Source organism: Eucyclogobius newberryi, unplaced genomic scaffold (genome assembly GCF_026437365.1).
Source record: "Eucyclogobius newberryi isolate DKJ021-1_F unplaced genomic scaffold, fEucNew1.0.hap1 SCAF_29, whole genome shotgun sequence".
In the NCBI taxonomy this organism is placed as follows: Eukaryota; Metazoa; Chordata; class Actinopteri; order Gobiiformes; family Gobiidae; genus Eucyclogobius; species Eucyclogobius newberryi.
Window position 1 is genome coordinate 115,763 of NW_027315934.1, and position 24,147 is coordinate 139,909.

The window sequence follows — 24,147 nt, forward strand, 5'->3', positions numbered from 1 at the left end:
TTGCGCTGGTCAATGCACACTGGACAGTACAAAAATAATGCAAGCAACATCAGTGCAACACACGCAGTTGTCCGTGAGTTGGTTTCTCCCTTTACGGGCAAAGGACACGAGATTTACATGGACAGTTACTATACCTCGCCTGTAATTGCAAATGAATTAGCAGATTTGGAAACTGGACTGTGTGGGACGGTAAGGATTACCAGGTTGGGGATGCCAACCAGTGATACATAATCAAACATGCCAGCAACGCCAAGCTCCTCGGCGTTGGCCTCTGTGCGGTTCCATGCAACGAGAGATACGCTAAAAAACTTTAAATGCTGTCATTTGGATATGTAAAAGTGCAGGGTACCTTGACCCTGGATGGACATCTTTTCTGTGATGGCTCTCTCCTTTCTTCACTGCTTTCTCCACAACCTGCCTGGCACCAATGATGGATGTATAAGTTGGAAAAATAAAAAAATGAAAAAAATACATAATAAATACCGTGTTTGTCATCATTTGGTCAGAACTTGTAATCAGGGCCCGAGTTTGAAGATGTGAGCAAAAGGGGTGAAAATGGGTTAAAATGTGAAAAACACCAAAATGAGCAAAATGAAATAATCCCCCATCATCAGTGCACTGTTTGCCCCCAGAAAAGCACTCCCCTGGGGCCTGGAGGTGATCTGACCACCAGAATATAGTACCATATACCCCTGCTGGACTAAGAAAAAAAACCGAGCTTCCAGCCAATAGTACACTATACCCGAGGGACTCTGTCGTTTTTCGGCAATAGTACACAATACCTGAAAAGACTCTGTCGTTTTTCGGCAATAGTACACTATATACCGTTGGACTTAGTCGTTTTTTGGGCTCGTGGGAATAAGCGTTCAGCTCAAGAATCCCGGGCTAAATCACGCTGCTCCCGAGAAATTCTTACGCTGCTCTCACGCGGAATATGCAAAATGGTAATGCTGGGAGGGACGGGCGGGCGGTTTTTGAGAATGACGTTTTTCGCAATCGAAACAGGTACATTTCCTGGTTGTGCGGCTACCGGGCAAGGAGCTCGTTTGACGGGCACACGAGAACCGCGACCGATGGGCCCCGTTCTGGTTTTATCCAGCTTCCAAGGCTCCTTCACAGCCGTAATGTCAAGTCATGGTTCGGAGGTGCGGAGGTGAGCGTCGGATCACGGAGCCTCTGAATGGAGCCCCGCGCTCCGCGCTCCTCCGCGCTCTAAGCGCCGCTCAGACCCGGCATGAGAGGGTCTATTTTCGGCTTGATTTTACCAGACTCCCGGGCACTTCCAGAAGCTTGCTGTTTGCTCTGATTGCTCGGGGGAGAACACAGTGTCACGCTGAGAACGGGCTGTACGCGGAGGTGAGAGCTGGTTGTAAGGCGGATCACGGAGCCTCTGAATGGAGCCCCGCGCTCCGCGCTCCTCCGCGCTCTAAGCGCCGCTCAGACCCGGCATGAGAGGGTCTATTTTCGGCTTGATTTTACCAGACTCCCGGGCACTTCCAGAAGCTTGCTGTTTGCTCTGATTGCTCGGGGCAGAGCACAGTGTCACGCTGAGAACGGGCTGTACGCGGAGGTGAGAGCTGGTTGTAAGGCGGATCACGGAGCCACTGAATGGAGCCCCGCGCTCCGCGCTCCTCCGCGCTCTAAGCACCGCTCAGACCCGGCATGAGAGGGTCTATTTTCGGCTTGATTTTACCAGACTCCCGGGCACTTCCAGAAGCTTCCTGTTTGCTCTGATTGCTCGGGGCAGAGCACGGTGTCACGCTGACCACGGGCTGTACGCGGAGGTGACCGCTGGTTGTAAGGCGAATCACGGAGCCTCTGAATGGAGCACCGCGCTCCTCCGCGCTCTAAGCGCCGCTCAGACCCGGCATGAGAGGGTCTATTTTCGGCTTGATTTTACCAGACTCCCGGGCACTTCCAGAAGCTTCCTGTTTGCTCTGATTGCTCGGGGCAGAGCACGGTGTCACGCTGACCACGGGCTGTACGCGGAGGTGACCGCTGGTTGTAAGGCGAATCACGGAGCCTCTGAATGGAGCACCGCGCTCCCGCCCTCCTCCGCGCTCTAAGCGCCGCTCAGACCCGGCATGAGAGGGTCTATTTTCGGCTTGATTTTACCAGACTCCCGGGCACTTCCAGAAGCTTCCTGTTTGCTCTGATTGCTCGGGGCAGAGCACGATGTCACGCTGACCACGGGCTGTACGCGGAGGTGACCCGCTCCGTGATCTTAGCGCCGCCCAGACCCAGGGCCATCCACCCCGCACACGGCCAGACTTTGCCCGGCCAGGGAGCACCTTCTGCGGGTCGGAGGCTCCGGGTCGGAGCCCCTGGAGCCTGGAGCCCTCACCGGGCCCCGAACTCGGCTGCCGGAGGCAGTGCAGTGCCTCATGGATAAAAGGGCACCCAGCCGGTCTCGAACTCGCGTGAGGCGGAGCAGGGATCATCCATGAATCAACCATGAAAATGGTACAAATCATGGTTCTATGTATACCAGACAAGGAGCTTGGTCTATTGGCACTCAAGACCCGCCATCGTAGGGCCCCGTTCTGGTTTTATCCAGCTTCGAAGGCTCCTGCACACTGCGGGTTTGTTTACATTTTGCGGCTGTGGTTTGCTCCGGCTAACCTCACGCCGGACACGTTGGAAGCGAGGCCGAGACAGAGGTCCCACCAGGCGCGGGGCGTCAGTCTGACTGGCTTCCCCCGCGCCTGGCCCCTTTTTTCCGGAGATGGGACCGTCACTCACCCCCGCACTGAAGGACGCGCGGCTTGAAGGATGATGGCTGCACTTAGCCCCTGTGCCAGGGGCTCTGAGCCAGTCCCCTTCAGCCTCAACGCGTCCCGTGGAAACACAGTCCGGGTCCATTGTCACTCACCCCTGCGCAGAAGGACGCGCGGCTTGGAGGATGATGGCTGCGCTTAGCCCCTGGCACAGGGGCTCTGCACCAGTCCCCTTCAGCCTCAACGCGTCCGGTGGAACAACAGTCCAGGCCCTCTGTCACTCACCCCCGCACTGAAGGACGCGCGGCTTGAAGGATGATGGCTGTGCTTAGCCCCTGTGCCAGGGGCTCTGAGCCAGTCCCCTTCAGCCTCAACGCGTCCGGTGGGAACACAGTCCGGGTCCACTGTCACTCACCCCTGCGCAGAAGGACGCGCGGCTTGGAGGATGATGGCTGCGCTTAGCCCCTGGCACAGGGGCTCTGCACCAGTCCCCTTCAGCCTCAACGCGTCCGGTGGAACAACAGTCCAGGCCCACTGTCACTCACCCCCGCACTGAAGGACGCGCGGCTTGGAGGATGATGGCTGCGCTTAGCCCCTGTTACAGGGGCTCTGCGCCAGTCTCCTTCAGCCTCAACGCGTCCGACGGAACCACAGTCCGGGTCCATTGTCACTCACCCCTGCGGAGAAGGACGCGCGGCTTGAAGGATGATGGCTGTGCTTAGCCCCTGTGCCAGGGGCTCTGAGCCAGTCTCCTTCAGCCTCAACGCGTCCGACGGAACCACAGTCCGAGCCCATTGTCACTCACCCCCGCGCAGCAGGAGGCGCGGCTTGAAGGATGATGGCTGCGCTTAGCCCCTGGGCCCAAGGGCTCTGCGCCAGTCCCCTTCAGCCTCAACGTGTCCGATGGCTCTGCGCGGGGCGGGGGGCAGGGCCGGCGCATATTTTTGGTCCGACTCCGGTCCCTTCCTCGTCTCTGAGTTTGTCAAATGCAGCGCCTGTCCAGGGCTCACTTTGCTATCAACTGGCTGGTCACCGCCATCGTAGGGCCCCGTTCTGGTTTCATCCAGCTTCGAAGGCTCCTGCGCACTGCGGGGTTGTTGGCATTTGTGGTCCTGATTTGCGCTGGCTCACCCTCACGCTGGACACAGCGCCAGATGATATATTTGGTCCGACTCCGGTCCCTTCCTCGTCTCTGAGTTTGTCAAATGCAGCGCCTGTCCAGGGCTCACTTTGCTATCAACTGGCTGGTCACCGCCATCGTAGGGCCCCGTTCTGGTTTCATCCAGCTTCGAAGGCTCCTGCGCACTGCGGGGTTGTAACCATTTGTGGTCCTGATTTGCGCTGGCTCACCCTCACGCTGGACACAGCGCCAGATGATATATTTGGTCCGACTCCGGTCCCTTCCTCGTCTCTGAGTTTGTCAAATGCAGCGCCTGTCCAGGGCTCACTTTGCTATCAACTGGCTGGTCACCGCCATCGTAGGGCCCCGTTCTGGTTTCATCCAGCTTCGAAGGCTCCTGCGCACTGCGGGGTTGTAGGCATTTGTGGTCCAGAGCCCCGGCTCTAAATTAAACCTGTTACCCTAGTAGGCCGGCCTCCGGGTCCCCCTCTCTTCTTCGGTTATGGAGTACATTGGGCGCGGGGGCAGCCAGTGGAGGGCAAGGGCCCTGCCTCCAAGTGTGGTGTAGGGGACAGGGGAGCCAGGGCCTTGGGGCCCTGGTTCTTTTTATCTTTTAAAGTGGCTCAGAGTACCAAGGGCACGGACTTCCAGGGGGCTGCACCAAGGGTGTGTAGCTTGTGTGGGGGTGCTTAAGTGTGGGTACCCGGGGACGAAAGGTGGGCCGGGGCCGGCGCGAGCCTCTGTGGTGAGTGCTGGGCCGTTCCCTTGGTACTCCAGTCAGAGTACCAAGGGCACGGACTTCCATGGTATAGTACCAAGGGCACGGACCTCCAGGGGGCTGAACCAAGGGTGTGTAGCCCGTGTGGGGGTGCTTAAGTGTGGGTCCCCGGGTTCGAAGGGAGAGCCTGGTCCCCGGTGGTCATCCCCGGAGTCCCAGAGCCTGCAACCCGGGGAAGAGTGGCCCGTCCCCAGACTGAGTTTGGGGGAATGCGGGGTGGCTCTGGAGGTGCTCCGTGGGTTCCAGGGGGTGTTCAGTGGAGGCCATGCCCAGCCAGAGTGGCCCGTCCCCAGACTGAGTTTGGGGGAATGCGGGGTGGCTCTGGAGGGGCTCCAGGGGTTCCAGGGGGTGCTCGGCGGAAGCCATGCCCAGCCAGAGTGGCCCTTCCCCGGGCAGAATCTGGGGAGAGTGGGGGGTGGCTCTGGAGGTGCTCCGGGGGCTCCAGGGGTTCCAGGGGGTGCTCAGTGGGGGCCATGCCCAGCCAGAGTGGCCCTTCCCCGGGGTGAGTCTGGAGGAGTGGGGGGTGGCTCTGGAGGGGCTCCAGGGGTTCCAGGGGGTGCTCGGCGGAGGCCATGCCCAGCCAGAGTGGCCCTTCCCCGGGCAGAGTCTGGGGAGAGTGGGGGGTGGCTCTGGAGGTGCTCCGGGGGCTCCAGGGGGTGCTCAGTGGAGGCCATGCCCAGCCAGAGTGGCCCTTCCCCGGGCAGAATCTGGGGAGAGTGGGGGTGGCTCTGGAGGTGCTCCGGGGGCTCCAGGGGTTCCAGGGGGTGCTCAGTGGGGGCCATGCCCAGCCAGAGTGGCCCTTCCCCGGGGTGAGTCTGGAGGAGTGGGGGGTGGCTCTGGAGGGGCTCCAGGGGTTCCAGGGGGTGCTCGGCGGAGGCCATGCCCAGCCAGAGTGGCCCTTCCCCGGGCAGAGTCTGGGGAGAGTGGGGGGTGGCTCTGGAGGTGCTCCGGGGGCTCCAGGGGGTGCTCAGTGGAGGCCATGCCCAGCCAGAGTGGCCCTTCCCCGGGCAGAATCTGGGGAGAGTGGGGGGTGGCTCTGGAGGTGCTCCGGGGGCTCCAGGGGTTCCAGGGGGTGCTCAGTGGGGGCCATGCCCAGCCAGAGTGGCCCTTCCCCGGGGTGAGTCTGGAGGGTTGGGGGGTGGCTCTGGAGGGAATCCAGGGGTTCCAGGGGGTGCTCGGCGGAGGCCATGCCCAGCCAGAGTGGCCCTTCCCCGGGCAGAGTCTGGGGAGAGTGGGGGGTGGCTCTGGAGGTGGTCCGGGGGCTCCAGGGGGTGCTCAGTGGAGGCCATGCCCAGCCAGAGTGGCCCTTCCCCGGGCAGAATCTGGGGAGAGTGGGGGGTGGCTCTGGAGGTGCTCCGGGGGCTCCAGGGGTCCCAGGGGGTGCTCAGTGGGGGCCATGCCCAGCCAGAGTTGCCCTTCCCCGGGGTGAGTCTGGAGGAGTGGGGGGTGGCTCTGGAGGGGCTCCAGGGGTTCCAGGGGGTGCTCGGCGGAGGCCATGCCCAGCCAGAGTGGCCCTTCCCCGGGCAGAGTCTGGGGAGAGTGGGGGGTGGCTCTGGAGGTGCTCCGGGGGCTCCAGGGGGTGCTCAGTGGAGGCCATGCCCAGCCAGAGTGGCCCTTCCCCGGGCAAAGTCTGGCCGTGTGCGGGGTGGATGATCCCTGCTCCGCCTCACGCGAGTTCGAGACCGGCTGGGTGCACTTTTATCCATGAGACACTGCACTGCCTCCGGCAGCCGAGTTCGGGGCCCGGTGAGGGCTCCAGGCTCCAGGGGCTCCGACCCGGAGCCTCCGACCCGCAGAAGGTGCTCCCTGGCCGGGCAAAGTCTGGCCGTGTGCGGGGTGGATGATCCCTGCTCCGCCTCACGCGAGTTCGAGACCGGCTGGGTGCACCTTTATCCATGAGGCACTGCACTGCCTCCGGCAGCCGAGTTCGGGGCCCGGTGAGGGCTCCAGGCTCCAGGGGCTCCGACCCGGAGCCTCCGACCCGGAGCCTCCGACCCGCAGAAGGTGCTCCCTGGCCGGGCAAAGTCTGGCCGTGTGCGGGGTGGATGATCCCTGCTCCGCCTCACGCGAGTTCGAGACCGGCTGGGTGCACCTTTATCCATGAGGCACTGCACTGCCTCCGGCAGCCGAATTCGGGGCCCGGTGAGGGCTCCAGGCTCCAGGGGCTCCGACCCGGAGCCTCCGACCCGCAGAAGGTGCTCCCTGGCCGGGCAAAGTCTGGCCGTGTGCGGGGTGGGTGATCCCTGCTCCGCCTCACGCGAGTTCGAGACCGGCTGGGTGCACTTTTATCCAAGAATCAACTGGAGTGTGGAGCTTCTACGGGCCTCCAGGGGCACTGCCGACCCAGAGCTGTGCCCCGGCTTCAGTTCTCTTTATCTCAGGAAGTTTTTTATTTATACATTTATTTCATCCATAATCTCTGGCGCCTAAAGGGTTAACCGGGAGGTTGGTGGTTCGAGCCCACCCAGGGACGATTGGAAGAGCTATCGCAGGCGAAATCTACAAGGTAACATTGGTCACTGAATATCTAGCTGAAACAGGTCGAAGTTGCATTTAAGAGGCGCTGTGGCTTAGATGGTCAAAGTGCCTGTCCAGTAAACAGGAGATCCTGGGTTCAAATCCCAGCAGTGCCTTCATGATAGCCTTTCAAGCAAATCAGTTGTTTACAAGTACAGAAAAACGTATTACCCTAAAGAGCTCTTTTACATTTTGCAATTAGAGATTGAAAAGTATCCCTGAATAAACAGAGTAAATGCACTCTTTTCACTCCTTGTTTCTCAGTTTGATGGTAAGGATTGATTGATGTAGACCGTTTTCGGATGACTGTTTTGCTTTTGTGAAAAAGGGGAATAAGACAAAAGTTGCAAAGGCATTCAAAGGCTGTGAGTTCGAGACCCACCAGAGTCCCTGTTGTAACCCCTGTTATCTACATTGGTAAATAGGAAAGCCTGCTTGTGTTATTAACTGATGAAAGGAACTGCTAAACTTGGTTCAATTACCACAGAATCCCAGTGTGCTATAGGCTGGCCACTGCTTGGTAGGAGTTTCCCGTACGTGAGTGACTGTTCCTTCCTTCCTTCACGCCCCGCTCAACCTCGTCTTCTTCTAAAGAGCTTGGCGCTGTCCTCAGAAGCTTTGGCCTTACTCAGCACCTGAGTGGCCCAACCAAGGGCAAAGGGCACACTCTGGACCTGCTAATGACAAAGCGGGTTAATATTTCAAATTACAGTGTGGTAAATGTTACTTTGTCTGATGGTTTCTGTATTTCTCCAGGTGCAATGAGTTTGCAGTCTTCTTTGCAAGACTCAGTTCAGAACATTAAAAATACCATTATTTGCAGATAACAAGGGTTTGAGTCCAATGATCATAGCCATTCAGCAGAGTGGCGCAGCGGAAGCGTGCTGGGCCCATAACCCAGAGGTCGATGAATCGAAACCATCCTCTGCTAGAATGTTTTTACTTGCATTATTGCGATTGTCAATCCAAATTAACCCTTTAAGCGCCAAATTCGCAGAAATGCGACTTTACCGTACAAGGAAATTTATGAAATAATAGTAGAAAATGAATCACTTCAGTCATTGGTCGGTTCGGTGCAACTTCCTCTTATTAGCCAGGTATGATCTAGGGTAGATCCGGTAAGGAAAAAAATGGCTGGAGGAAGTACACGTGGCATGCAATTTACAGCAGATTCTGACTCTGAAGGAATTTATCTCCCCGAGAGTGACGATGGATTTCCAAGTGGAGATGAAGGGACTTCGAAACAACGGACAGGTGCAAAGGACAGATGGAGGCGAGGAACCAGTGGAACCAGTGGCTGCAGTAAAACTTGCCTGGTGGATGAGAGCTGGGACATGCTGAGAGAGGTCGAGGTATTTGAGGCATGGATCAAACCTTTTGAAGACCCAGTTGGCTAAACAGGAGAGATGGATCTGACGGATGCTAATCCATTTGATATTCTGGCACTCTTTCTGACCGATCAGTTTTGGACTTTCATTACTGATGAGACAAATAGATATGCACATCAGTGTATGGCACCTATGATTCTGAAGCCACATTCAAGATTTCTTGAGTGGTATGATGTATCAGTCACCGAAATGAAAGCTTTCTTCGCTTTGCATCTCTCCATGGGCCTTGTTGAGAAACCTGAAATCGAGGATTACTGGGGAACATTTTGGCTTACACAAACGCCTGGATTTGGAAATGTAATGTCAAGAAACAGATTTGAAATCATTCTTTCGTTCTTTCATTTTGTCAACAATAATGATTATGTGAGAACAGGTGAGCCCGGGCACGATAAACTGTTTAAAGTCCACCCAATAATAGATTTGATTATTCCCAAATTTGCAGCAGTTTACAGTCCAATCAAGGAGCTTTCTTTAGATGAAATGACAATTGCTTTCAAGGGGAGATTTTCACTAAAATGTTACTCTCCGAATAAACCTGACAAATATGGCTATAGAGTGTATGCCCTGAGTGAAAGCTGTTCAGGGTATGTTTTGCGCTGGTCAATGCACACTGGACAGTAAAAAAATAATGCAAGCAACATCAGTGCAACACACGCAGTTGTCCGTGAGTTGGTTTCTCCCTTTACGGGCAAAGGACACGAGATTTACATGGACAGTTACTATACCTCGCCTGTAATTACAAATTAATTAGCAGATTTGGAAACTGGACTGTGTGGCGGTAAGGATTACCAGGTTGGGGATGCCAAAATGCCTTGGTAAAAGTGTCTTACAGCTGAAAAAAGGAGATGACCCAGTTTTTTGCAGAAAGGGAAAACTCCTGGCTTGTGCTTGGCACGATACTAAACGTCTCACCATGTTGTCCACAGTCCATGGAAATGATTGTGTTCAGAGGAGGATCCGGTCCAAGACAGATGACACTGGCTTCCGTGACATCAAAAGACCTGTATGTGTCGACCAGTACAACGCCTACATGGGTGGAGTGGACACTGCTGACCAGAGGATGAAGACATACCTCTTTCCACAAAGGTCCCGGAAATGGTATCATCGCATACATCATTTACACCAAATCCACTCCAGGCCCACACAAACCTTTAAAGGTTTACATTCAGAACATTATTGATGCATTACTGGCTGATCACTCCAAAAAACAAGAGAGGCGCTCAAGACCGGAGGGTGAAATGCCACAGAGACTCACAGAGCGTCATTGGCTTTTTCAAGCAGAGGGACGTCCAGACTGCGCCGTGTGCTCTGACTGCTCTCGTACCAAAGGCAGGCGGCAAACAAAGTACAGGTGCCGTCAGTGTGGCGTTGGCCTCTGTGCGGTTCCATGCAACGAGAGATACCATACGCTAAAAAACTTTAAATGCTGTCATTTGGATATGTAAAAGTGCAGGGTACCTTGACCCTGGATGGACATCTTTTCTGGGATGGTTCTCTCCTTTCTTTACTGCTTTCTCCACAACCTGCCTGGCACCAATGATGGATGTATAAGTTGGAAAAATAAAAAAATGAAAAAAATACATAATAAATACCGTGTTTGTCATCATGTGGTCAGAACTTGTAATTAGGGCCCGAGTTTGAAGTTGTGAGCAAAAGAGGTGAAAATGGGTTAAAATGTGAAAAAACACCAAAATGAGCAAAATGAAATAATCCCCCATCATCAGTGCACTGTTTGCCCCCAGAAAAGCACTCCCCTGGGGCCTGGAGGTGAACTGACCATCAGAGTATAGTACCATATACCCCTGCTGGACTTAGAAAAAAAAACGAGTTTCAAATCAATAGTACACTATACCCGAGGGACTCTGTCGTTTTTTGGCTCGTGCGAATAAGCGTTCGGGGGAAGATTCCCGGGCTGAATCACGCTGCTCCCGCGAAATTCTTGACGCTGCTCTCAGGCGGAATGTGCAAAATGGTAATGCTGGGAGGGAGGGGCGGGCGGTTTTTGAGAATGACGTTTTTCGGAATCGAAACAGGTACATTTCCTGGTTGTGCGGCTACCGGACAAGGAGCTCGTTTGACGGGCACACGAGAACCGCGATCGATGGGCCCCGTTCTGGTTTTATCCAGCTTCCAAGGCTCCTTCACAACCGTAATGTCAAGTTATTTAGGCGTCATAGTTCGGTTCAACTCCGGATCAACTGGTGGAGCCCCGCTCCGTGATTTTAGCGCCGCCCAGACCCGGCAAGAGAGGTGCTATTCTCGGCTTCATTTTACCAGACTCCGGGGCACTTCCAGAAGCTTCCTGGTTGCTCCGATTGCTCGGGGCTGAACACAGTGTCACAGTCCCGGCTTTACAGCGACATAATCATTTGAGCTGACATTCATAGTATCAAATGCTCAGACCAGACAATCCAGATCAGCGTAGCGGCTGACCACGGGCTGTACGCGGAGATGAGCGCTGGTTGTGACAGGGATCACGGATCCACTGGTGGAGCCCCGCTCCGTGATTTTAGCGCCGCCCTGACCCGGCAAGAGAGGCGCTATTCTCGGCTTCATTTTACCAGACTCCGGGGCACCTCCAGAAGCTTCCTGGTTGCTCCGATTGCTCGGGGCACAACACAGTGTCACGGTCCCGGCTTTACAGCGACATAATCATTTGAGCTGACATTCATAGTATCAAATGCTCAGACCAACGGGCTGTACGGGGAGATGAGCGCTGGTTGTGACACGGATCACGGATCCTCTGGTTGTCCGGCTCCGTGGTTTTGGAGGTGCCCAGACCCGGCCAGGGCCGCGCAGTTTCCCCCCGGCTTCATATGCGCCTCCCACGGCAATCAGAGTAGCGGAGTGCGGGCTGACACTTAGCTCCAGCCTGGGTCCTGGGTCTGGATCTTCTGCTGGAGCCCGGCTCCATGGCTCAGAGCGGCCCAGACCCGGCCAGGGTCTGGTTTTTTGCGATTGAAAATGGTACAAATAATGGTTCTATGTATACCGGACAAGGAGCTTGGTCTATTGGCACTCAAGACCCGCCATCGTAGGGCCCCGTTCTGGTTTTATCCAGCTTCAAAGGCTCCTGCGCACTGCGGGTTTGTTTACATTTTGCGGCTGTGGTTTGCTCCGGCTAACCTCACGCCGGACACTTTGGAAGCGAGGCCGAGACGCCCCGTCTGACCCAGGTTTTCTCCCACGGATGTCCCACCAGGCGCGGGGCGTCAGTCTGACTGGCTTCCCCCGCGCCTGGCCCCTTGTCACCGGAGATGGGACCGTCACTCACCCCCGTGCAGTAGGACGCGCGGCTTGGAGGATGATGGCTGCGCTTAGCCCCTGGCACAGGGGCTCTGCACCAGTCCCCTTCAGCCTCAACGCGTCTGGTGGAACAACAGTCAAGGCCCACTGTCACTCACCCCCGCACAGAAGGACGCGCGGCTTGAAGGATGATGGCTGCGCTTAGCCCCTGTGCCAGGGGCTCTGAGCCAGTCCCCTTCAGCCTCAACGCGTCCGGTGGAAACACAGTCCGGGTCCACTGTCACTCACCCCTGCGCAGAAGGACGCGCGGCTTGGAGGATGATGGCTGCGCTTAGCCCCTGGCACAGGGGCTCTGCACCAGTCCCCTTCAGCCTCAACGCGTCTGGTGGAACAACAGTCCAGGCCCACTGTCACTCACCCCCGCACAGAAAGACGCGCGGCTTGAAGGATGATGGCTGCGCTTAGCCCCTGTGCCAGGGGCTCTGAGCCAGTCCCCTTCAGCCTCAACGCGTCAGGTGGAAACACAGTCCGGGTCCACTGTCACTCACCCCCGCGCAGGGATGCTTTCAAGTACAACCGCTGCTACGTTGCATGGAACAGCTAAAGGTTGATTACTGCATATTGCACGCTGCATCCTAAATGGATGGGATTTTTCAATGTCTCTCTTAACAACCCACAGCGTGTCTTATTCATACTGTGGATTCAAGTCTTCCAAAAGGCTGACCACGATATTCCCATGCCAGGAGTTGAACCCAGGCCACCTGAATGGGCCACTTTGTCTCACCTTCCTGCAGGTAGTGTGGATGGATGAAATAATATTGTTTGAGTTTTTATAAGTGCTGCAAGGTTCAAAGGTAATGCGGGACTGGGAGCTTGCACTGAATCACCACATGTGCTGATTTGAAATATTTAAGTGAAGGTCTCTAAAATTCACTGCAGTGTAATCTGGTCATTAGCAAAGACTACAGAGTCGCCTGGAGATGTTGGTGATTGAACCCAGGACCTCGTACATGCTAAGCATGCGCTCTACCACTGAGCTACATCCCCTTCCTTATCAAACCCTTAAAATGATAGAATGGACAAAAACAGAACAGATAGAATAGAAACAACAGAAACAGTGACCAGAAAGACAATTCAATTCTTCATTTTTTTTTTTATTCCAATTTGACTGGTTGTGACACAAAGATTTGTCCCATTGTTACTTTACTTACATGTGCGTCACTTTTTGTGTGTTACAGTAACTTTTTTGGCCTGATCACCCAGTCCACAAGTGTTCCTGTACCTATATATTTACAAATCAAGCACTGTTAAGCAGTTGGCATCCTTTGCTGGTCAGGGGGAAGAGGAAGGTATGTTTCCAGCAGGGTTCTAAGAAATATGAAGCAATGCCAATGGATTTCTTGCCCATCAGCTTGACCACCTGGCCACCACAATACTGCATCTTTGGAAAATTACAGTGAAAGCTTGAGACCAATAAAAAAATCAAGATATGCTTGTCCAGTCAAGAATTGTTGGAAAACATGACTGATCCCAAATGAAGCAAAGTATGCGCTCTACCGCTGACCCACTTTGTCTAGAAATGCTCCAAAAAGAAACACCAACCAACCTGCTAGTCTATAGATACATAGAAAAGCTAAAGGTTGATTACAAACTTTCGCATGCTGCGCCCAAATTGATGCCAGGTTTCTATGTCTCTCTTCACCTCCATCCAGCTTGAATGTACTCGTAACCACAGCGAGTCTTGTACATAATATGGCTACAAGTATTCCAGAAGGACAAACCAGATATTCCCATACCGGGAGTTGAACCCAGGCCACCTGGATGAGAGCCAGGAATCCTAACCGCTAGACCATATGGGAAGGATTTGAGAAGGTAAGAGCTAATTTAATGGTAAAGAAGATAAGATGAGATAAGATAAGATAAGATAAGATAAGATAAGATAAGATAAGATAAGATAAGATAAGATATTCCTTTATTGTCCAACATGGGGAAATTCCATTGGTGCAACACAGGAAGATACAGAAGGACAGATCACTTATAGGAAGTCTGAAAAACACTTTCAGTAGAAGATCTCCTATAAATAAAAAATCCCATAGACAAATAAATACATAAATACATAAATACCATTGCATGTGATCACAACAGTAATTGCACATGAATATGTGTCATGACGGCACATAGATTGCACATGAATTTCACAGTAATTGCACATGAATTGCACATGGATTCCAACAGCAATTGCACATATGACGGAATTGCACATCAGTATTAGGTTAGGTCAGCATTGCGAGTGTTCAGGACTAACAGTGTTTGTTATAAAGTCTGACAGCAGCAGGAAGGAAAGACCTACGAAACCTTTCCCTCACACAGCGAGGGTGGATTAGTCTCTCACTGAAGCTGCTCTCCAGAGCGGACATAGTGTCCTGCAGGGGATGACACTCATGGTCCAGCATAGATGTGAATCTAGCCAGGACCCTCATGTCCCCCACCTCCTGCACCGAGTCCAGAGCACAGCCCAGGACGGAGCTGGACTTCTCGATGACTTTGTCCAGCCTCTTCCTCTCCCTCTCTGTGATGCTGTATGAGTCCATTCTCTCAATGTCCCGTCCCTGGATGTTCACTGGTAAGGGGGCAGTGGGGTGGCGTCTGCGGAAATCCACCACCATCTCCTTGGTCTTCCCCGCGTTGATGAGGTGGTTCCGCTGACACCAGTCCACAAAGTCCTGCGCCAGTCCTCTGTACTCCGCGTCATCTTCGTCCGTGATGAGTCCGATGATGGCAGAGTCATCAGAGAACTTCTGCAGGACACAGCTGTCCGTGTCATGTCTGAAGTCTGCAGTGTAAAGGGTGAAGAGAAAGGGCGCGAGGACAGTTCCCTGGGGCGCCCCCACACTGCAGGTCCGAGTGTCAGACACACAATCCCGTGCTCTCACAAACTGTAAATCCTCTGGGACCGCATGAGGCTCGCTATTTCCGTCATTTTATTTTGAAGGGACCTCACGTTACCCATGACTACGGCGGGAACCGACTTCCTGTTTGTCCCTCTCTTCTCTCTGAGTTTACGTCTGTCGAAGTTTAGTCTATACAGACTGCGGGAGGCGAGGATCGTTCTCAAGTTCTTTATTTGATGAAAACATGGAAAAACAGGCAAAACAGTAGCGTGTTTTTCGTCTTGCAGCTGAGATTCGACCCGTCACAAGAATTAGCTGTGTTTTATATAGCTGTTGCTTGGGTCTGATAAAATGGCCTGACGTTGATATGACGTCCGCTTTTAGATTGTTTAGACTAGTCCACAGATAATCAGAAAATACACAGAAAGTTCATCGTGACCCATATGCCGTAAGATCGTCGTGACTCATGATAAACAGGACACAGACATGACAATAATTTGATCAATATCCACAATTCCCCCTTTTGATCACATCCACATGTGATCACACTTAAAGAGGCGCCAGACGCAACCTCACAAAATAATAGAACGTAAACCCCCCAAAAACATACTAATTGTTTAAAAATCATATTAAATCATTGTATAATATTGCAACTCAATAAAAGAAAACATGTATTAAACATAACCCATCATGGACACAAAATGGTGTAAGACAAGGAGCATGGTGGTTGTAGACCAGACCAGATTTTCAAGTGTTGGCTTCAAGAAATGTCAGTCTCGTCATTATCAGAGTCAGATTCTTGATTGACAGAGTAATAGTCAGCCTCTGTCATCAGGGCTAGAACATGTGCTGGTCGGTTAGTAAGAGCAGTTGCAATCAAGCGTTCAATAAGTGATCTAAGACAGGGTACAACACAGCATCCAATCATAATCAACACACTAATAATAATAAGGATAGTGGAGAAAATAGAAGCAACAGTGCCAGTCCAAGGACCAAATATGCTGTATAACCAGGCAGACCATGAGTTATCAGCAGTACCTGAGTTTTTAGCAAGTTCAGCTGAGAGAGATTTGAGACTAGCTAGTGCTTTAGTAACCCTGCCATCAGGGGAAGTATTGTTAGGAATAAATGTGCAGCAATCAGTACCAAACATCGAGCAAATACCAGATTTCTCAGCTAAGAGCATGTCAAGAGCAACGCGATTCTGCCAAGCCATAAGTGAGGTCGGAGCCAATTGTTCTGTAATTCCCTCTAATGCGTCTATTGTAAAGTTCAAGAATCTTTGCTGATTATAATAAATGTAATTTATCCATTGAACATTAATATTAGATGTTGCCCAACTAAATAAAATAGACTTAAACCCAGCCGCTACTTCATTCTGTGCCTGAAACCCATATGGAACGCCAACCGGGGCTCCCACAGAATTTATATAAACACCTGGGTCAAATGATCCCAGGGGGCTGGCGAGGGAGCGTCTAAACACTCTAGAGTGAGGATGCCTAGGTAGGTTGTACTTGAAATATTCTGTAGTAACGGGGACAATAGTGAATGGTAAAATCATCACTACTAGAGCACATTCACCTGTCCAACGTGGTGGAAGGATAGCTCGGAGTTTTAGGTCACCACAGAGCCACCATAAGTCAGCTCTGGGTAAGGTCTGTCTTAAAAAAACATGATGAAATGAGGGGAAAGCAGAAATGTCAGTTGATGTGTTGCAATACGTTGGAGGAAAATGACCAAGCCTAGTCCTGCTAAGAGTAGCGTTGAAATAGAAACAGTTAAAGCCATGTTCAGCAGTAGAGAATATCACAGGTACGTCTTTGGATGTTGTAACGGGGTATCTTAAATGTAAATGAGTACAGTCCTTGAAATTGTCCGAAGAATTAGAAAACAGAGAATGCACACAACTGTCACGCTGTGAGTCCAGAGGGAAAGGGGCAGCTATAAGCTGGGGTCTTGCAGCCGCACAAGCTAAACACGATTCTTTCTTATTTGTTTTAACAGTGTACTGTACGTCGGTGTAATCCCTCATTCGTCCAGGCGTGTTCCATAGTAGAAAAAGCTTCAGTTGTAGTCATCTGGACTCAGTTTGAAAAAGTAGACGTTTCGACTCTCATCCAAGAGTCATTGTCAATAACAGAATTTAGGTCGAGAACTCCGATATTAATACTGTTCTGTGGTAAGACCCGCCCATTGGGAGGAGCCTTCCTGAAGTAGAAAGAGTTGTTGGTTTCAACAGAAACTCCCCCCTTGTATCTACCGAGCTAGCCTATTCAGAATCTTAATGGGCTGTTAAAACCTCTTTGTCTTAGTGAGACCCTGGCTCAACCACCCTGAGTACCTGATTAGCATTTGAATTCCCTGGTCCTTTACCTTTCCAGGGGTTCAGTAACCCATTATAGATAACAGGAAGATTAAACCTAAGCCCTCCATTTCTGTCTAAAGAAGGTCTTTCTTTTTTAACAAAAATAGCTTCCTTGACTCCTCTTTCAAACCATCTTTTCTCCCTGCTTAAAACCTTCACCTCACCGTCTTCAAACGAGTGATTAGAGGCTTCAAGATGGAGATGCACGGCACTCTGTGGACCTGAACTAGTATTTCTTCTGTGCTGATAAAGCCTTACTAAAGCAACTTGTGTAGAGGCTGTTTCGTCTCACCTATGTAACGTTCTTTACAGCTTTCTTCACTGCATTGGATCGAATAAACTACATTGCTCTGTTTTTGAGTCGGCAATTTGTCCTTTGGGTGAACCAGTTTTTGTCTTAAAGTGTTGCCTGGTTTAAAATAAACAGGGACTTCGTGTTGTCTAAAAATTCTCTGCAGTTTTTCCGACAGGCCAGACACATAAGGGATAGAGACACCCTTCCTTCTCTGTTCAGTTTCCCTTTTGTCCTGCTTCTTGGTTCTCTTCACTCTGTTGAGAGCCCAAGCGGGGTAACCACAGGCTGAGAGGGCATTACGGACATGTTTTTCCTCTTTCTTCTTGCCCTCTGAGCTGGTGGGCACACCTTGAACTCTGTGTTGTAAGGTTCTGATCACACCCAGCTTGTGCTGTAGTGGGTGGTTGGAACCAAAGAGCAGATACTGGTCCGTGTGTGTAGGTTTCCTATATACTTCTATTTGGAGTTTCCCGTCCTCTCCTCTGATCGTGGCACAATCAAGAAAGGCCAAGCGATTCTCCTTAGCGTCTTCTCTTGTAAACCTGATATGTGGGTCCACAGCATTGATGTGATCAGAGAAGGTTTCCAGCTCTTGTTTCTTGATTGTTACAAAAGTATCATCGACATAGCGGAGCCACAGTTTTGGGGCTATGCCTGAGAATGAGGACAGTGCCTTCTTCTCAAAGTGCTCCATGAACAGGTTGGCCACTATGGGAGAGACGGGCGAGCCCATGGCACAGCCATGAATCTGTCTGTAAAATTGTCCCCGGAATTGAAAGTAAGTGGTGTTCAGACAGATGTCCAACAGTTTACATATGTGTTCAGGTGTCAGTTTGGTCCTTTCCTGTAGGGTGGTGTCTTCCTGCAGTCTGGTCCTCACCGCTGCTACTGCATCAGAGGTCGGGATGCAGGTGAACAGGGACACAACATCATATGAAACCATGAGGTCATCTGGGTCCAGTTGGAGATGTTTCATGACTGGTTCAATCTCGGGTTTCGGCAGGCGTACCTGAATGTTAGTCTTTGCTCAAAAATACAATGAATAGGAACGCTGGGTCTATTGGAAATTTTGCGAGATCAGGACATGAATGGCCTGGAAAGGATCTATAAAACATAAACAGCAAGCTTTCGTTGGAACATTGTTAGCATGAACATGTTTGGTAACATGTTTGGTTTTGCTGAATGTTGTACCCAAGACCTTCTGCGTGTAGGGCAGATGTGATGACCACCACACAATGAAACCATGAAGCAGAAGTTTGCCTACTTCAATGCTGCTCTCTTTGATATAGCCCAATGATCAAATGTCATACTTATTTTCAAAACAGGACATCCTGTAGAAAGGTGTGGTTCAACGGTATAGCGGTTAGCGCTCTGAATCCAGAGTTTTTCTTCATTTCTAATTGCAATTAGAGGGGTTACCCTTTTATGGATATGTCAAGATTCTCGCCTCTGTGGCGCAATCGGCTAGGGCGATCTGCTGATAGGCAAAAGGTTGGTGGTTCGAGCCCACCCAGGGACGACTGCTCACCTTGCCAGAGCAAGCAAGAAATACAATCCCACAAGTAATTATGTAAGGAAACCAGGAAATCATTACGGCGCTGGGGCTTCCTTGGTCAAAGGGCAACGTCACGTGCGACAACTTCTTCACCTCGTACGAGCTCGCCCGCAGGCTATTCTTCGAGAGGGACGGCCTCACCCTGCTGGGGACGCTGTGCGCCAACAGGAGCTAGTTCCCGCGGGAACTGGTCGACACGAAGCGCAGGGCGATCGCGTCTTCCGTCTCGTGAGACCGCGCCGGGGACCTCTTCCAACGGCTACGGCAACAAACGGAGTCCCCTCGGTCGCCTTGGTCTCCTACCTGGCGAAGAAGAGCAAGAACTTGCAGATCCTCACCACGGTGCGGCGCCACCTACGGAGACGGCAATCGCGGCGGCGGCGAGCCTCCTCCTCCGAGCAAACCGGCGGCCGTGCTGCATTACAATCGCACCAAGGGAGGCGTGGACAACCTGGACAAGGTGACAGGTACCTACAGCTGCAGGAGGAAAACCTGCCGCTGGGCCCTTGTCCTGTTCCACAACATGATCGACGTGTCCGCGTACAATGCTTTCGTCCTGTGGCGGGAGCTGAACCTGATGTGGATGGTCGGCAAACGCCACAGACGCAGGCTGTTCATGGAGCAGCTGGGGAGCGCGCTCGTCGCGCCTCGTATACGCGGGAGGGAGGAGGAAGGGAGGGGGAGGGGGAGGAGGACCTGATGACCTGGCGTCGTCGGGGAGAAGAGAGGGGAGAGAGGGGGGGAGGAGGAGGAGGAAGAGAACCCGCTGCTGTACCCGCGAAGAGGAAGTGGTGCCGAATATGCCCCAGGAGCAAGGACACTAAAACGACGAACGTGTACCGAGGGTGCCTCGTACACGTGTGTGGCGAGTGCGCCCCCAGCTACTGCCCGCGCTGCGCTCGGACCTAAGTATCTGTCGACCTTACGATCGCTGCCGTTGCCGCCGTTGCCTTGCCGCCGCCAAAAATTTCCTGTGTTGTGTTTTTTTTTATTTTTTATATTTGTCCAAGAAGCTAATACCAGGAATGGGATCCGAACCCACGAGGGCCACCGCCCGTCGGATCTTGAGTCCGAAGCCTTAACCGCTCGGCCATCCTGGTGAAAGCCTATAATGGCGTTGCTCGCTTGTAAAAGGGGTGTCGGTCGGTCGGTCGGTCGCCGCCGCCGCCACGCTACTATTTTGAATAAAGAATGCGACAACGCCGAAAAGAGAAAAATAATATATAGATATTTTTTTAAATGCTATTGTGTCAATTTTTATTTTATTTTAAATAATAAGGATGAAAAAAAAATTAAACAATTATGTCCTTATGATGAAGAAGTAGAGAGAAAGAGAGAGAAAGAGAAAGAGAGAGAGAGAAAGAGAGAGAGAGAGAGAGAGAAAGAGAGAGAGAGAAAGAGAGAGAGAAAGAGAGAGAGAGTAAAACTGGCGCGTGCGCAATTCCGACACCTGCAGGTCAAGCCGGGGAGGTGGCATGGCTTACTAATGATAATACTTACAGGGGGCGGTGTATCAGCGTATCGTTGTGGCCGAGCGGTTAAGGCGACGGACTCCATATCCATTGGGAGTTTACCATGCGTTTCAAAAATGCTACTCAAACCTGTTAGTCGATATTCATTGACCAATTTTACCTCGTAGACTTTGCCTGCAATTGCTCTTCCAATCGTCCCTGGGTGGGCTCGAACCACCAACCTCCCAGTTAACAGCCGAGTGCGCTGCCCAATTGCGCCACAGAGTCATACAGCCCACATCGTATAATAATTGCGAATTTACAAGCCGCAATATCTTTTTTTTTTTTAAAGCGAGCCAGCAACATTCGAAAGTTCAGCCCCTGTCCAATCAACTGTGTTTAATGGAGAGCGAGGGCATCAATCTTTCTACCTTTAAGCTAAATCCCCTGTACCAATGTAGCTATAAAAAAACTGGAAGTTTTTCAATCAATCGACTCTCGCCAATTTATTGCGCACTCAATATACTGCAGTTAATCTGGATATTGAGGAAAAATTGCAAGATAATGTTATTTGACATAATGCCGATGTATTTGCTTACTTTTTCAAGCACACTTGGCAATTGAACCTCGTTCAGCAGTGCCTTTCATCAGATAGTAAAGCGAGCAGACTTTCCATTGTAAAAAACAAATATGTTCTCTCACCATTAGCGACTCATTGCGCCACAGAGCCCATACATCCTTCCATGATGCTCATTTCCACAAACGCAAAACACAGTTTTCATCCAAAATGGGTCCACATCAGTCATTCCTTGCCAACAAACTGAGAATCAAAAAGTGAAAAGAGTGCAGTGTAGGGGAATGGAGATGGACATTCCACGGCCAGATAACAGAAAATCTCTCTTTGAACATTGGGGGGTTTTCTTTCTCCCTCTCTCCCTCACCGCAGGGAGCCGCTGTGACTTTGGCGATAACAGACCTTCTCCCCCACAGTCTTACAGGAGGACGCCCCGATGAAAACTATGTTTTATGTGATTATGCCATGAATGTTTGTCCGAATCAACTCCGTACACCTCATGTTTCACCTTGTGTTACGTATTTTTCCACTATTTAAGGTTTTATATTCCCAATGCTTTAACTCGAGTGCCCATCACAGGTGAAAGAAGATGTAAAATGTATCTACCTCAAGGAATAATGTGCACAAACTGCCAAAAGTGTTTAACGTGTCGTCGCAGTAGCGCCCGCCCCTTTCGCTCCCAGCGTGCCCTGCGGCGCTAGGTGACAAAAAGACGCTCCGAGCTTGGAACGCTCTCTTCTCCTCTCTTCTCTTCTTGCTCTCTTCTTCCTTTTTTTTTGTTCAAGCCTTTGTCTATCTCTTTGAAGCCGTCTCCACGGACGAGCCTGTTTACTTTTCCTTTGTCTCAACAAAGCGTCCGCCACGTGGGTCGACAAGACTAGGCCAGCCTCATCGCCCCCCTGAACTCTGAAAACACCTGGAAACACCTGGAACTAAGCTTAAGCGCTAAACCGGACAGAGACTTTCTTTTCTACTTCGCTTCTACTATTTTTGAAGTAATCTACGCTGTTTACGTGGATCAGCGCTACGTTCTCATCTGAGTAAAGGCCGCGTGAGGAGCTAACACGCAGCTAAAGCGTTCTACCGCTAAGGAACTCCCGGACATCGCCACGCGCCACCTCGCGCCACCGCTGCCGCCCCGCGTCACGAACATCGCGGCATGCCACTGCCTTCGCCCGCCACACCGCTCCACGGGCTGCCTCGCGCCACCGCTGCCGCTGCCTCGCCACGGATCTCGTCCGCGGACAAGGACCAGCCGGACAGAGTTCTACAAAATCGTAAGCCGACTTCAGTGTGCGGTTCTTTTGTGGCGTGATTTGGGTAGAACTCAGCTGTTCCTCCTCCCTTAGCTTCTCACTTTCCCTCTTTTTGATATAGATTAGCATAGACACGTTTGATTATCAAAGGCAAAACCCTGGTTTAACATTATCTGCATGAAATCTGCTGTTAAATCTGATATAACATCACCTGTGATTTACCTGTGCGCATTTCTGCTCCGGTGCCCTTTTTGATTGCCCTTTTGATAAATAAACTACACGAAAGAGTTATTGACTATTGTTTGTTTGATTAGACTATGCGTAAGTCCCTGAATCGTGAAACACCCTTCAGACCTTTTAACGAGCGCGATTAAGGACCGTATCTTAGCTTTTTGGGATTTACCCTGGTGCCCCGTCTTGTCTCGTTTCTGCTAAGAAATCTTCCTTAATCGTAAACTGAATACCTGTAGTTTGAGACCCTACACAAGGATGTGAATAGCCTGTTGGCTCCTGCTTCACTAAAGGTTCTATATCCATTCACTACACAGCTTTCTTGGATGCACTACTGCTGTTACGGCTCTCGACTGACATCTCAATTGCAATAGACTTTAAAAAGAAGCATTAGCTTGATGTGGACTTTTAAAGGACGCAGTAGTTTGATGTGACAACAACCACATCAAACTCCTTTAAAAAGAGACAGCAGTTTGATGTGTTTTTTTACCAAAGTATAGGTACGGTCATTTGTGCTACTGTAATAACGGATCTGATTCTGTATACTCACAGTTCACATAAATAAAGTGTCAGGATGGCCGAGCGGTCTAAGGCGCCAGACTCAAGGTAAACTCCTTCCTCGCCACAGGGGATTCTGGTCTCTGAATGGAGGCGTGGGTTCAAATCCCACTCCTGCACTCCTGACAAAAAAAAAATATTTCCTTTGGAAAGGAAGCCATTTTTACACCCTAATTTACAAGCACATATGTGTGACAATGGATAAAAAATTGTCGTATTGGCTTAAGATTTCAAATGAAGTGTTACTTCCAATGATGAATTGTGATGTGATGGCCAATCTACTACGTAGATGCTGTACTGTCAAAGCATTGAGTACATTCAGAGTGAACTGTATCATATGTCTTATACTGTAATTGTGACCACTCACTGAGAAATTAAAGTGACAGATTAATTTACCAGACTTACTACTGAAAAATTCTGGGTTTTCATTCTGACCTTTTTTTGCGTTTTGGACAGCCAGCCTGGCTAGCTCAGTCGGTAGAGCATGAGACTCTTAATCTCAGGGTCGTGGGTTCGAGCCCCACGTTTGGCGGAGCTGATTTTAAGCTTTATGGACTGCTTGCCATTACAACCCGTGAAATCTTGGTCATAAATTTGGGGAATGGAGATGGACATTCCACGGCCAGATAACAGAAAATCTCTCTTTGAACATTGGGTGGTTTTCTTTCTCCCTCTCTCCCTCACCGCAGGGAGCCGCTGTGACTTTGGCGATAACAGACCTTCTCCCCCACAGTCTTACAGGAGGACGCCCCGATGAAAACTATGTTTTATGTGATTATGCCATGAATGTTTGTCCGAATCAACTCCATACACCTCATGTTTCACCTTGTGTTACGTATTTTTCCACTGTTTAAGGTTTTATATTCCCAATGCTTTAACTTGAGTGCCCATCACAGGTGAAAGAAGATGTAAAATGTATCTACCTCAAGGAATAATGTGCACAAACTGCCAAAAGTGTTTAACGTGTCGTCGCAGTAGCGCCCGCCCCTTTCGCTCCCAGCGTGCCCTGCGGCGCTAGGTGACAAAAAGACGCTCCGAGCTTGGAACGCTCTCTTCTCCTCTCTTCTCTTCTTGCTCTCTTCTTCCTTTTTTTTTGTTCAAGCCTTTGTCTATCTCTTTGAAGCCGTCTCCACGGACGAGCCTGTTTACTTTTCCTTTGTCTCAACAAAGCGTCCGCCACGTGGGTCGACAAGACTAGGCCAGCC

At 51.2% G+C, this 24,147-nt stretch overlaps 6 non-coding genes across 6 annotated transcripts; 3 read left to right on the top strand and 3 right to left on the bottom strand.

The window, feature by feature from the left end:
* Window positions 1–7,174: 7,174 nt before the first annotated feature.
* trnat-agu (transfer RNA threonine (anticodon AGU)) lies at window positions 7,175–7,248 on the top strand. The gene has a single exon. It is a non-coding gene; the product is annotated as a tRNA-Thr (tRNA).
* A 5,493-nt stretch (window positions 7,249–12,741) lies between these two features.
* trnaa-agc (transfer RNA alanine (anticodon AGC)) lies at window positions 12,742–12,813 on the bottom strand. Its single transcript has one exon. It is a non-coding gene; the product is annotated as a tRNA-Ala (tRNA).
* Window positions 12,814–13,553: 740 nt separating this feature from the next.
* trnae-cuc (transfer RNA glutamic acid (anticodon CUC)) lies at window positions 13,554–13,625 on the bottom strand. Its single transcript has one exon. It is a non-coding gene; the product is annotated as a tRNA-Glu (tRNA).
* A 6,264-nt stretch (window positions 13,626–19,889) lies between these two features.
* trnal-caa (transfer RNA leucine (anticodon CAA)) lies at window positions 19,890–19,972 on the bottom strand. The gene has a single exon. It is a non-coding gene; the product is annotated as a tRNA-Leu (tRNA).
* A 2,980-nt stretch (window positions 19,973–22,952) lies between these two features.
* Window positions 22,953–23,070, top strand: trnal-caa (transfer RNA leucine (anticodon CAA)). Its single transcript has 2 exons — window positions 22,953–22,990; window positions 23,017–23,070. It is a non-coding gene; the product is annotated as a tRNA-Leu (tRNA).
* Window positions 23,071–23,401: 331 nt separating this feature from the next.
* trnak-cuu (transfer RNA lysine (anticodon CUU)) lies at window positions 23,402–23,474 on the top strand. Its single transcript has one exon. It is a non-coding gene; the product is annotated as a tRNA-Lys (tRNA).
* Window positions 23,475–24,147: the final 673 nt, after the last annotated feature.